Genomic DNA, 12,919 nt, shown 5'->3' with positions numbered 1-12,919 from the left:
ATAAAATTGGGCAAAATTTCCACCTGGTAAAATATTTTACAAATTGCATTAAGATTGCATAAAATAGTAAAAATATTATGTGTAAAACTTAATGAGTTTTGGAAATTAAATACAAAGATAACCTGCATCTTGTAAACGTACAAGACATTTCTCTGAGCTTGGAAAATTCTCTCGTGTCTTTTCCCAGTTGGTTGATCCCTGCCCTTCGTTGTTTTCTTCCTATAACAACTCTTTCCATTTTTTATCACCACTGACTTGTTTTCTCTGTTCCAGAACTTACAGTTGGAACCATTAAGTCAGTATGTACTCATTCATCTGTGGCATCTTTTGTTGAGCATCCTGTTTCTGAGATTCAGCCAGGTTTTTGCATGTATTAATGGGTCATTTGTTTTATTGCTGAATAGTGTTTCATTTTGTGGATAGAATGCAGTCTGTTTATCCATTTGCTTATTGATAAACATTTGGATTGTTTTCAGTTGGGAATGTTACAAAGAAAACCTCTATTTTCAATCCTGTATATCTACTTGTACATGTTCTACATGTAGACATGTGTTTTCAATTTTTGAAAGTAAATATCTAGAAATGAATTTGTTGGATCATAGAATAAATATACACTTAGATTATAAGAAACTGCCAAATATTTTTCTCAAGGAGTCGTATGATTTTACACACCCTATTGTAATGAGAGTTTTCCTTGTCAACATTTGCAGCATTCGATGTTTTTAATTTTAGCCATTCCAGGGTTGCATAATGGCATATCATTGTGGTTTAATTTGCATTTCCCTGATGACTAAGAATGTTAACCAGTTATACATTTTCCTTTGTGGATTCAAGTATTTTCTTCATTTTTATAGGGTTACTTGCCTTTGTATTATTGAATTATAGAAATTGTATGTTGAGTATGCCAGACAATCAAACATAAGTATCATGAACATTTTCTTTCAATCTGTAAATATTCATATTCTTGAGGATATGCTTTGGTGATTCAAGTTTTAATTTCTACAAAGGTAAATTTGCAATTGTTTTCCCTTATGATTAGCATTTCTGTGTCATTTCGAAGAAATCTTTATCTTAGAGCTGGTGCTGTGATACAGCAAGCTAACCAGGCCCTCCAATACCATCCATCCAGAGTGCAGATTTGACTCCTGACTGCTCCATTTCCAATTCAGCTCCCTGCTAATGCGCCAGTACCCAGGATCCTGCCAAGCGTGTGAGAGACCTTGGATGGCTCCTGACTTTGGCTTAGGTTTGGCCCAAATCCAGATGTTGGGTTTTTGGGGGATGAACCAGTGGGTGGAAGGTATCTCTCTGCCTCTCTGTCACTGTCCCCTTCAAATAAACAAATCTAAAATGTCAAAGGAAGTCTTTGCCACCCCAAGGTAATATGAGTGATATTCAAAATTTTCACAGAAATATATTTTAGCAAAACATTATGCATGGATTTCTTTTTTTAAATGATTTGATTTATTTTTATTGGAAAGGCACACTTAAAGAGAGAAAGAGAGATGAGAGAAAGATCTTCCATCCACTGGTCAACTCCCCTAGTTGCTGCAAAGGCTGGAGCTGAGCCAATCCAACCCAGAAGCCAGAAGCTTCCTGGGAGGTCTCCCACGCGAGTGCAGGGTCCCAAGGCTTTAGGCCATGTTCTACTGCTTTCCCAGGTGACAAAGCAGAGAGCTGAATGGGAAGTGGAGCATTTGAGACACAAAGCAGTACCAATATGGGATCCCAGTATGAGCAAGGTGAGTAAGATTTAGCCTCTAGGCCACCGCACTGGACCATAAGTGTATATTTCTAAATATATCATACCAAAATAAACATCTTTTAATTCTGTTTTCCCATTGGCTTTCCAAAAACTGCCCTCATATATTTAGTAGAAATGGCAAGAACAGACATTTTTGCCTTGTTTTTGTTCTTAGGAAAGAAATCATGTAGTTTTTCTTCATTAAATATGAGATTAGGAATAGCTATTTTGCAGATACACTGTCAGAGTCAGGAAACATTCATCTTTTTTTGTTTTTTTGATTGTGGTCATGAATGACTGGAATTTTGTCCAAAGACTTTTTTGTATTGATTGTATTAGTGTGATAAGCCCACCCAGCCATGCTAGGAAGAATCCCATGCTAAGTCATTTTATACCATTTTTTTAATGTACTGGTGGATTTGTTTCTTAGTATTTTGTTAAGTATAGCTCTATTTTATACAATAGCATTATAGTTACTATAGTTATTTTATAACAAGGGACAGCATGTTATGTTGTTTCCATTATTTTATTGTTAGCCCATTGTTTCCTTAGTTTTCCTTTGTGTTTAAAGTGTGCTTCTTGGAAATAGTATATATACAGTAACTGGGTTTTACTTTTTCATCCAGTCTGTTGTGGTCTTTTAATTAAAGTAGGTTTCACTCACTGTATCTAGTGCAAGGGTTAAGTTAATGTCTGCCATCTTGCTCTGTATTATCTGTTTATCCTGTTTTTTGCTGAGCTGATCCATAGCAAGGAGCCAGGAACAAGGGGTTTCTTCTTTGTTTCTCATGCGGATGCAGAGTCCCAGAGCTTGGGCTATTTTCTTCTGCTTTCCTAGACCTGGACAGAAAGTGGAGCAGCTGGGACAGGAGCTGGCGCCTGTGTGGGATGTAGGCTCTCGGCGGTGGAGGATTAGCAATTGAACAATCATGCTGGCCCATTAAAGGGTAGTTTAGATTATTTTTTAGCATTTAGCTTTCTTTTTCACTCAGTTCGACAAGCCAGCCGGTGCTACAAAGCAAGCAACGTGTTATATGTGCTGTTGTTTCAAGGACTGGTATGAAATGGAAAATCTTGAAACTGGCTACCTTGAGGTGTTTCTTACATAAAACTTTAGTGTTGACTTGCCATTCTGTTAATACTCAGACTGTCTCAAGGCCTTATAATGCTCAGCGTTGCTTATAAGTGACATTGTTCTCCCTTTTAATTTTTTTCTCTCCGAACAGATTGTAACTTATCCAGACCTTTTTATTTAGCACACATGTAATAAACAGAAGAACTTGTACCGACATTTTTAAATTGCTTCATTTCTTTTTGTACCTGTATTCAAAATTGTTTTTGCATTTGTGTTACTCCTGGTGTAAATGTTTGTTTAGAGGGGCTGGCACTGTACTATAGCAAATACTGCTGCTGCCTGAAACACCAGCATCCCATATAGGCACCAGTTTGTCCTGCTTTTCCACTGCCAATGCAGCTCGCTGCTAACTTGCCTGGGAAAGTAGTGGAGAAGGAGCCAAGTGTTTGGGTCCTTGCATCCGTGTGGGAGACCTGGAAGAAGCTCCTTGCTCCTGGCTTCAGAAGGATGCACCTCCACGTTTGCATCCATTTAAGGAGTGAGTAAGCTGATGGAAGACCTCTCTCTGTCTCACCCTCTTTGTAACTCTGCCTTTCAAACAAATAAATGATTTCTTAAAAAAATTTGTTTATGCTCAGCCGAGTTCAGACTTTGTATTAATGAAGATTTGGGAATCTTATAAGAACAATTTAGTCTAGGGTTCCAAGGCAATCATTTACTAATGCACGCCATCTGTAAAATGAGGTAGATAAATGATTTAATGTTTATGAAAACTGATGCTGGCAAGGCCAAATTATGGCTTAAATAATTATAATACATGCAGACAGTAAATAATTATATTGAAGTGTGGCTACTGCTATTCCAAACACTTCATGTGTATTAATTTATTTGCTTTCTAGCAAAACTACAATGGGAGCACCATTTATTATCATCGCCTTTTTACAAAAGTGAACACCGCATAAAGATACGTTATGTTACCCAGGATACACACATGTAGCAAGTGGTGAAATCAGAATTTGAACTCAGGCTGACTATGACTGAACAGTACTTTTGCCACATAGCTGTTTCATAAATACTGAAATAAAAATAGTCTCAGAAATCTAGAATATGGTATTCACCAAGCAAGCAGAACTTTGGGTAGTTTTCACAATAATCTTAGATTCCAGTCTGTGTTCGGAAGATATGTTTTCCCCTTCAATTTCCAGATGTAACTTAATTACAGCTGAAGCTGTTCAGATACCCATCCATCACCATTACATTTTCCATGGCAGCTGTCAGCCAAGGGGGATAATCATCATATTAAGGCAATTGAAACTCTCACCCTCAAGGCATGTTAAGATGCAACTAATAGCCCTCCCCCTGGACTCTGTCTTTTGCTCCAGCTGTTGCCTCACCTCCCTTTCCACTCACACAGCCAAGCATGGAATGCTTTGCAGACTTCATCTTCGGGCTTTTCTGGCAGCTGCAAACCACTTCCTTCTTTTTTAACAGTTCTGTGCCCCACTGCTATGTCCTCTGTCTCTCTGTCCTACCTCCTCCTTTTCGTATCCTGATCCCCTTTCAGGACTTCCATTTACTATAACCTGCAGGTATTTCTACAGCTATCTCTCCATCCCACTTGAATCCTTGCATCGCCACCTTCACGCTATCTGACTTAATGCCAGGTGACAAGCAGAAGTGCTGCTCAGTGTTATTTGAATCAGCTACCGTTGAGAACGATGACAGATAATCCCATAACAATGCCGCAGAGATGGCAAAGGAGCCCATCTAGACAAAAAATCATGCGTATTGTTACCAAGGGAGGCTTTTTTTTTTTTTTTTTTTTGATACGCTTGGGAGACTGTTCATGTTTGAAGACTCAGGGGAAGAGTGCTGTGAAAATGAGTGATTAGATTCATTTAATAAAGAGAGAAGGAACCAATTTCTAGTGATGTAATGGGAAAGAAGCTAAAGAAAGCATAGAGGAGTGGTGTGTCCTCACCTCCTCTATGTGGCTCTTCAGGAAGGAAGATTTCTTCTCTGCCAGAGAACAAATTTAGTCAAATGCTTCCTTCAGTTTCATAAATAAGGGAAAACTGTTAGTTATCACATAAATATAATGAAGATTTATTGAAGATACTTTGAAGATCTTTGGCTTTTAGATACTTAGTCTCTTTGGGTCTGGTGATTTGAGAGCTGTCCTTACCTATGTGGGATTTCACCAACGTGCAAACGCAAGCTATAAATATATGGGAACTTGGCTCCAAGCTTTGTGCATTTGGCTTCTATAGGTGCACTAGCTTCTGCGTAGATTTGTTAGTGCTAAATGGACCCATACTTTATGTGTGAATGGTAAGATTGATAACACTAGTGTTAGGGTACTGTAGTCAGCAACAAGTCATTAACATATGAGGAATGAAGATAACAGGGATAGGTGATTAACTGAAAAGAAGCATTTAAAAGATGATAAAAGGCACAATGTATGTTTAAATTTTACATATTTTTTCAAAAATAATATGTGTGTGGTGGTCAAATTTGAGTTAGTATCTAAGGAAATTTTGATTAAATATTCATTCTTTAAACCCTACTTCTTTTATTTGTAAAGTAGTAGATACAACTTCAAATCATTAGGTTTAGGAATAAATTATACTTTGGTGAATATTCTGCTTGGAGTTCTCGGGAGAGATATTTCTGATGTGATTACAGACTTAGATGAGATGGGATTTCTAAGGGGATTAGCTCTCTGGATTATGGAGGCCAAAAGAGAGATGAGAAAACAGACCATTTGCAAGCTAGAGAATCAGAGAAGCCAGTAGAGTGGATCAGCTCAAGTTCAGAGGCCTCGGGATGCATGAAGTCATTAGGGTAGCTCCCAGTGGGGCCAAGGTCAAAGAGCCATGGAGTAGGTGTGAGAACTGCTACAAATGCTGGTGGCCGAAAATTGGAGAATCTGGAATTCAGATGTTCCAAAGCAGAAGCTGAAGACATGTAATGTAGGCTCCAGAAGGCAGAGCAAGAGTCAGTCCTTCCTTTCATGCCTGGGTCCCCCAGCTGACTGGATGGAGCCAAACACAGTACAGATCTTCTCCATTCAGCCTACTAACCCATATGCCAATTTCCTCTGGAAATATACTTCCAGACATACGTGCAGAAGCTCAATTCTAACTACATGTCAAACCATCTGTTTTTACCTATCAGTTAAAGGGAAATGGGCTTAATACCTACCATCAAATTTTAAAAAGCAATCTATTGAGAGTAAATGAAAGTTTACCAGCCATCTGAATAACTCTTAACTTTGTCAAGTTGATCTACAAAGTCAACCATCACAGTATGTGTATGTATGTGTACAGATGGTGCCTGGCATACTGCCATAGTTGTAATTTTTAAAAAAATGTATGGTAAGCTACTTATAGCTATGGCAAAATACTTGGAGCTAATATTTTTGTTGCTAGTCAATAGACAATGATTAACTTTATTCATGTACTAGCATTGCCTCATTCTATTAGTAGCAATGGTGGGATGAACGTCTTTCTCAAGCCCATAACTGTTTCTTATAGTAACTCTTATAAGTAAATACATAGTCATTGATTAGGTTTTATTATGGTTTTTCAAAGCCTAACTGGCAAACAATGCAATATTTTCTTGAACTGTAAAGAAATGTGAGCGCATTTTTTTTGGTAGGAGATTTAAGATTCATGTGATATTTAACTTTCTGCTTGAGTACTTTAATATACTGATGGACATCAAGTGGGGATCCTGTTCTTGAAAATAGTTGTGGATCCCTTAGAACCATTTGCTAGTTCAAGACCGAAAGTGTCCCGTTATGAGCACTGGTTTAATTCCTGTCTACTCTACTTCTAATCCACCTCTTTGATAATGGCCTCACAAAAGCAGAGGAAGGTAGTCCAAGGGTTTGGGCACCTACCACCCATGTGGAGACTTGGGTGAAACTCTGGGCTCCTTGCTCCAGTTTGGTCCAGCACTGGCATGTGGCCATCTGTGGAGTCAAACAGCTGATGGAATTCTGTCCATCTCTGCTTCTCCCTCTCTCTCTTGTAACTCTGGTTTTGAAAATAAACAAATCTTAATAAATTGAAGGAAGGAAGGTTGGAATGAAGAAAGAAAGAAATGCAAAGGAAGACAAGACAGGAGGAGGCAATGGTGAGAAGCAGCACCCAGACACAAAGCAACGTGTTCTGCTCATCATGAGCCCTTCACACTGCTGCCTCATCCTGTCAGAGAGAGCTTGGATGTGGATTACTTCTAATAGCATAGATTCCATATCTCCAAATTCATACACCTACAGTGGCTTTGTCCTTGCCTAAGATTTCCTAGGTCTTTTCAACTGTAAACAAACTGAATATCCTTGCCTTAATCTGCATTTCAGAATACATAGCTCTAATGAATTCTCTGTATTTGGTCTGCTTCTTATCCTTGTCTCAATCAAGGATGACTGGATTGTGGCCAGTGATGTGCTGCAGTGGACTAAGCTACTGTCTGCAGTGTCGACATCCCTTATTGGCATCAGTTCATGTCCTGGCTGCCCCACTTCTGATCTGCTTACGCATTTGAGAAAACAGTTGAAGACATGACACAAGTTGTCAGACCCACATGGAAGACCTGGAAGAAGCTCGTGGCTCCTGGCTTCAGTCTGGCACAGTCCTGGCTGCTGCAACCATTTGCAGAATGAACCAACAGATGGAAGATCCCTCTCTGTGTGTCTCCCTCTGTCTCTGTAACTGTAGCTTTCAAGTAAATAAATAAGCCTTTACAAAATGACGGAGTGAAATGTTTCCTTAGATGTTTAGTGTGGTTCTCAAGGCTAATTGTAGTTTGAAGTTTTTTTAACACAGTCACATATTTCTTATGTGGGTCTCCTATGTGCGTGACAGGAATCTGACTACTTGAGCTACTTCTCAGGGTGCATGCTTTCAGAAAGTGGAAATCAGAACTAGAGCTGCGACTTAAATCCAAGTACTCAGATATGGACTATGGCACTCAAGAACATCCTAACCACGGAGTCAGGTTCCCACCTTCACATTTTGATAGTTTTCTTCCCCTGTCAACAGTCAAAACTGAGGTAGATGTTTGACTCCTGTGGATCTCAGTTTTTCCAGACAGTATCAAAAACCCTGAGAGCATGCAATGAATGTTAGTTGCTCCTGGAGTGATTAAGCACCATTATAGAGCCTGCTGTCAGTCACTGTCATGATCGCTTACAGGCTCTGAATTTTAAAAGATTGGTGACAATTCCCACTTCTCCTCTGTGTTAAGGAATACAGGCACAGAAACAACACCCAAAAGAAGATAGGACTGCTGCTTTCATAACACAGATTTCTGTATTTCTTAAGATATCAGAGGTTTTCTATGAAATATTTCAAAAAATTCCCGCATCTTACCCTGAGATGTATATTCTGTAGGAGAAAGACAATGGGTAGTGCCTGGTCAGTGCATATCTGGTGATACAGACATAAGAGGCTCAAAACAGAAAGGTAAAGTGCAAATCCATCAGCATGCCCTCCGAGGGGTTCCCACTGTGTTTGACATAAACCTCCCAGGTTCCTAAAGAGAGGCAGAAAAGGAGGAAGCAGGAATATGTTGGCATGGAAACAGAGTTTTAAGAGTTACTTAGGTTCAAATCCAAACTTACCTGTTACATGACCTGGGCAGGTTGTTTAAACTTATAAGTGCCAATTTCTTGATCTATGATATGAGCACAGTGCTATTATCACATCATTGTCATAAAGATAATTCATCAATGACAAGTAAGAGCAAGTGCTTGATCAGCATTTGTAACCATCACTTCTCCTGGCACTCTGAGAAGTAGCAGCAGCAGTATCTCCATCTTATTTTATTCGGGGGAGAAGGCCTGGGTATTGCAGACATACTTCTTTCCAGGGTTTTCCCTCTGTAACAGAATAATGTTGTTGAAACTTTGGGTGAATAAGTAGTGAAACTAAACAAGAAAATGCTTTTCAATAATTTTTTCGGATGCTCTAGTTTGTAATTCATTTGACTGGGGGCAGAGTGAATATACTGTAAACAGCTATGGTTGATGAGTGGTTTACTGGGGATTACTGAGTAAGGATGGAATGAGAATGTGTGCATGGGTAGCTTACATTTGAGAACAAATTGTGTGCTGGCACTGTGCTGTGTAAAAATCAGGCCAGAATTTTTAAAGGAAAAAAGATGGCTATGAGGGCAATAATCAAAATTAGTGGAACAAGAAATCAACAATACAAAGAAAAATAGAAATTTACAATGCCATGCAGGTAATAACATGTTACTAGATATGACAGTCTCCATTACACAGGTACTATACATCCCCTTAAATGAAAAGCCACAAAGCAAAATCAACATCAGGGAGAAAAAAGAAATTAACAACACCATGAAGTTAAATACCATGCTACTAAATGACTAACGTGTAGCCGAAGAAATGAAAATCAAGAACCTTCTTGAAGAAAATGATGCTACTGTAGGATCTGAGAGTCACTGAATGACTTAATCAGAAGGAAGTGTTTTGAAGAGATGAAACTAACAGAAAACAACAAAACCCATGTGATATAGTTTCTGCTGATTTTTGTTGGTGAACTGTGTCTCTTCTAGACAACAAAAAAATGTGTTTTGTTTTTTAATCCAGTCTATTAATCTGATGTTTGATTGAGCTTAAGCCATTTACATTCAGAGTTTAATATGTGTAGATGGTCCTTTGAGCCTGTCATTTTAGGAATGGGTTGTTCATTGGTTTAGTCTTCTGTTGTCATTTTACTGGGATGTTCTTCACATTTGCCTTTGGTTTTGGTGGGTGCTATTCCTCCTCTGTCAAGAGAACATCTTGAAGTATCATTTGTAGGGCAGGTTTGGAAGAGGCAAATTCTTTTAACTCAGATAATGCTTAAGATAGTGATACTCTTTCTATGGTGTTTTTATATGCATATTATTCCACACTCACTGTAGAATTAGTGATGAGGAAAGTGAGCCTTGGAAAGGTCAACAAATGCAGCCAGAACTCACAACTGGCAGAGAAGATGTTCTTGAGTAAAGGAGTTACAAGGTTAAAAGGAGTGTGCTCTGAATTGGAGATGGTAAGTTTCATCATAAATCAAGGCTTGTGCAGGGAGAATAGCCTTGAGGTTTCATCTGGGCGAGGTGGAGAGTTGCTGTGATTTGATAGCCATGTCCACCAGTGGATGGGAAGGACGGAGCTGCCATCTCCCGGGAAGCACTAGGATATCTTAGGTACATGTCTACTTGAGAAGCAGGAGTTAAGGGTGGAGTAGAAGAGCATAAACTAAACAGAAAAGATAGGAAAGAAAGCTAGAAGAATGATACTGTGATCTCTGTAGTTTAACATACCCCTTTACAACCTGATGTTGTAGAACAAAACATCCCTTTTTTCTTTCGTTCTTTAGGCATGGACAGACAATCATTTTTAGAGAGAAAACTTGGGGCATAGAATTTTCCAAATTTCTACCTGTAGACCTGTGAAAATTCTTTAACTCACAAAGGCTCATCTTTTTGGAAGAGAGCCCAAGAAGTAACGTGACCACATCATTAAGGTTTCAAAAGGTCACAAATGTTAAGAGAAAATGATGATCTCAGATATGAAAAGGCCTCATGGTCCTAAGTGAAGTAGTACTGGATGCAGGGCAAGTCAGCACCTGCTTCCCTAAGAACGAGAAAGCTGAACCACTGTCTCTGCCTTTTCACTGTCTGTCTTCCATGTTAATGCGATCCTTGTGCTCGCTTTTGCTTGGCTGGCAGCAGAAAACCACTTCCCCTCTCTGTGGCCCTGAAAATGACAACCACATGTTGTTTCAGTCTTTTTTCTCAGTTTTATTTTCCAGGCCTTAACTCATGATTGCCCTCTGGGTTTTCGTAATGGTAAGGGAATGTTTTCAATTGAAGACAAGAATTCCTGCCAAAATGAAAGAACATGAAAACACCACTCTTTGTCACATATTTGGTAAATACCTACTCTCCATCTGAAATTCAAAAATTGGGAGTTAAATTGCAAGTGTGCTTTCTAGAGCCCTTTTATTTCTTTATAAAGCAGGTTGTTTATTTAAAATCACAGGCAATCTTTGTGCAAGCCTGAATATTAAACCTGTTGAAATGTAGTTTTTTGGGGGGAAGATTTTTGAATGGAAGTAGATCAAGAGTCTACTGAAATACACACTGTAATTAAGTCATTGCTGTGCTACTGTTATGAGAGGACAAGCTGTTTCCATTAGAGCATTATAAACTATGGTTGTTGTTGATCATTTTAAAACAAATCGGTTTAGCTAATGATAAAAAAATATGACTCTCAAGTTCGTAAATGTTAAGAATTCTGTGTCAGGGGCCAGGCATTGTAGCAGAGTGGTAAAATCTCTGCCTGTTAAAAGCAGCGGCTGATGGACCAAAGAGACTTGGATGAAACCTCCGACTCTGGCCATTGGGGCCATTTGGGGAGTGAACTACCGGCTGGAACACTTCTGTTTCTCTCCCCCTTTCTCTCACTGTAACTCTGACTTCAAATAAGTCATAAAGAAATTTATATTTTATACTACCCAGGAAATTCTGTTTATACTACCCAGGAAATGCAAAACATCTCCTATTTCTTATATCAAGTAGATTGCTGAGTGACATCAACATGAAGATTTGTATTTTTAAAAGTTTTGTGTCTAAGGAAACTTTACTTTTTCCCTTTTTTCTGATTTTATATATTGCTTTATTACTAAGGTTTAATTTTTGTGTGAGTAGAGGTGAGTAACTGATATAATCAAAGATAAAACAATTAATATTTGCCAAGCATTTTCCATGTATTAGGAATTGTGCCAAGGGATTTAGATGTAATATTTTATTCCTTAAATCTTAAGAGGTAGATCATTTAGTTATCCCATTTCTAAGATGATAGGGTTAAAACTTTATGGTAAATAAATTTGTTCAAGGCTATGCATCTTACAAGTGTTGGAGTGAGGATTCAGATAAAGTTATGTTTTAATTCAAATATTCTGTTTTAAATTTATAGAAACCAGCAGGAAAATAACTTACATTCACTTGTAGTCTTACAGAATGAGATGAAAACCAAACAAATATTAAATTTTTGTGTGATAAAAAGGCAAAATTTGTGTAGTTTCGTGCCTGAGAAATCTGCAGTGAGCTCCTAAGAAGTCCTGTAGAGTGATTTACACAAATAAGCTATAGGCTGATCAGAAAGAACAACTGAAGCTTCTTAAATCCCAATTGAATGAATCTACTTAAAATTAAGAGTTTTAAATGGGCAATTATGTTTAGAAAAATTATGTTTATGGGCCCAGTGTTGTAGCCTACTGGCTAAAGTGCTTGCCTTGCAACCAAACGCCAGGATCTCATAGGGTGCCAGGTCTAATCCCGACAGTCCCGCTTCCCATCCAGCTCCCTGCTTATGGACTGGGATAGCAGTCGAGGGCAGCCCAAAGCCTTGGGACCCACACCTGTGTGGGAGACCTGGAAGAGGCTCTGGGCCCTGGCTTCAGATCAGCTCAGCTCCAGCTGTTGCAGCCACTTGGGGAGTGAATCATCACATGGGAGATCTTCCTCTCTGTCTCTCCTCCTCTCTATATCTGCCTTTCAAATAAAAACAAATAAATCTTTTAAAAAATAATGCTTATGAAATACTACCATTAAATAATTCTTAGAAGTTAATTTGGGGGGCTAGAATGATGGCTCAATTGGCTAATCCACCTGCAAACACCATATGGGCACTGGCTCATGTTCCAGCTGCCTCATTTCCAATCCATCTCCCTGTTTATGGCCTGAGAAGGTAGTAGAGGATAACTCAGAGCCTCAGGATCCTGCATCCATGTGGGAGACCTGGAGGATGCTCCTGGCCTTTGGTTTCAAATCAGCTCAACTCCAGCCATTGCAGCCATCTGGAGAGGGAACCATCAGATGAAAGACCTTTCCTCTGTTCTTCTCTCTGTAAATCTCCTTTTCCAGTAAAAATAAAATAAATCTTAAAAAAAAAGAGAAAGAAGTTAATTTGGGCTTATAACTATATCAAACAGAGTTTAGTTTTGCAGTTTCAGTTATTTATTCTTAGGGCACTTTGTAGGAAACAGAACCTCAAGATCCAACTATGACAAATAACTCCATAG

This window comes from Ochotona princeps, chromosome 14 (genome assembly GCF_030435755.1).
Source record: "Ochotona princeps isolate mOchPri1 chromosome 14, mOchPri1.hap1, whole genome shotgun sequence".
NCBI lineage: Eukaryota > Metazoa > Chordata > Mammalia > Lagomorpha > Ochotonidae > Ochotona > Ochotona princeps.
This window is presented reverse-complemented; position numbering follows the sequence as displayed.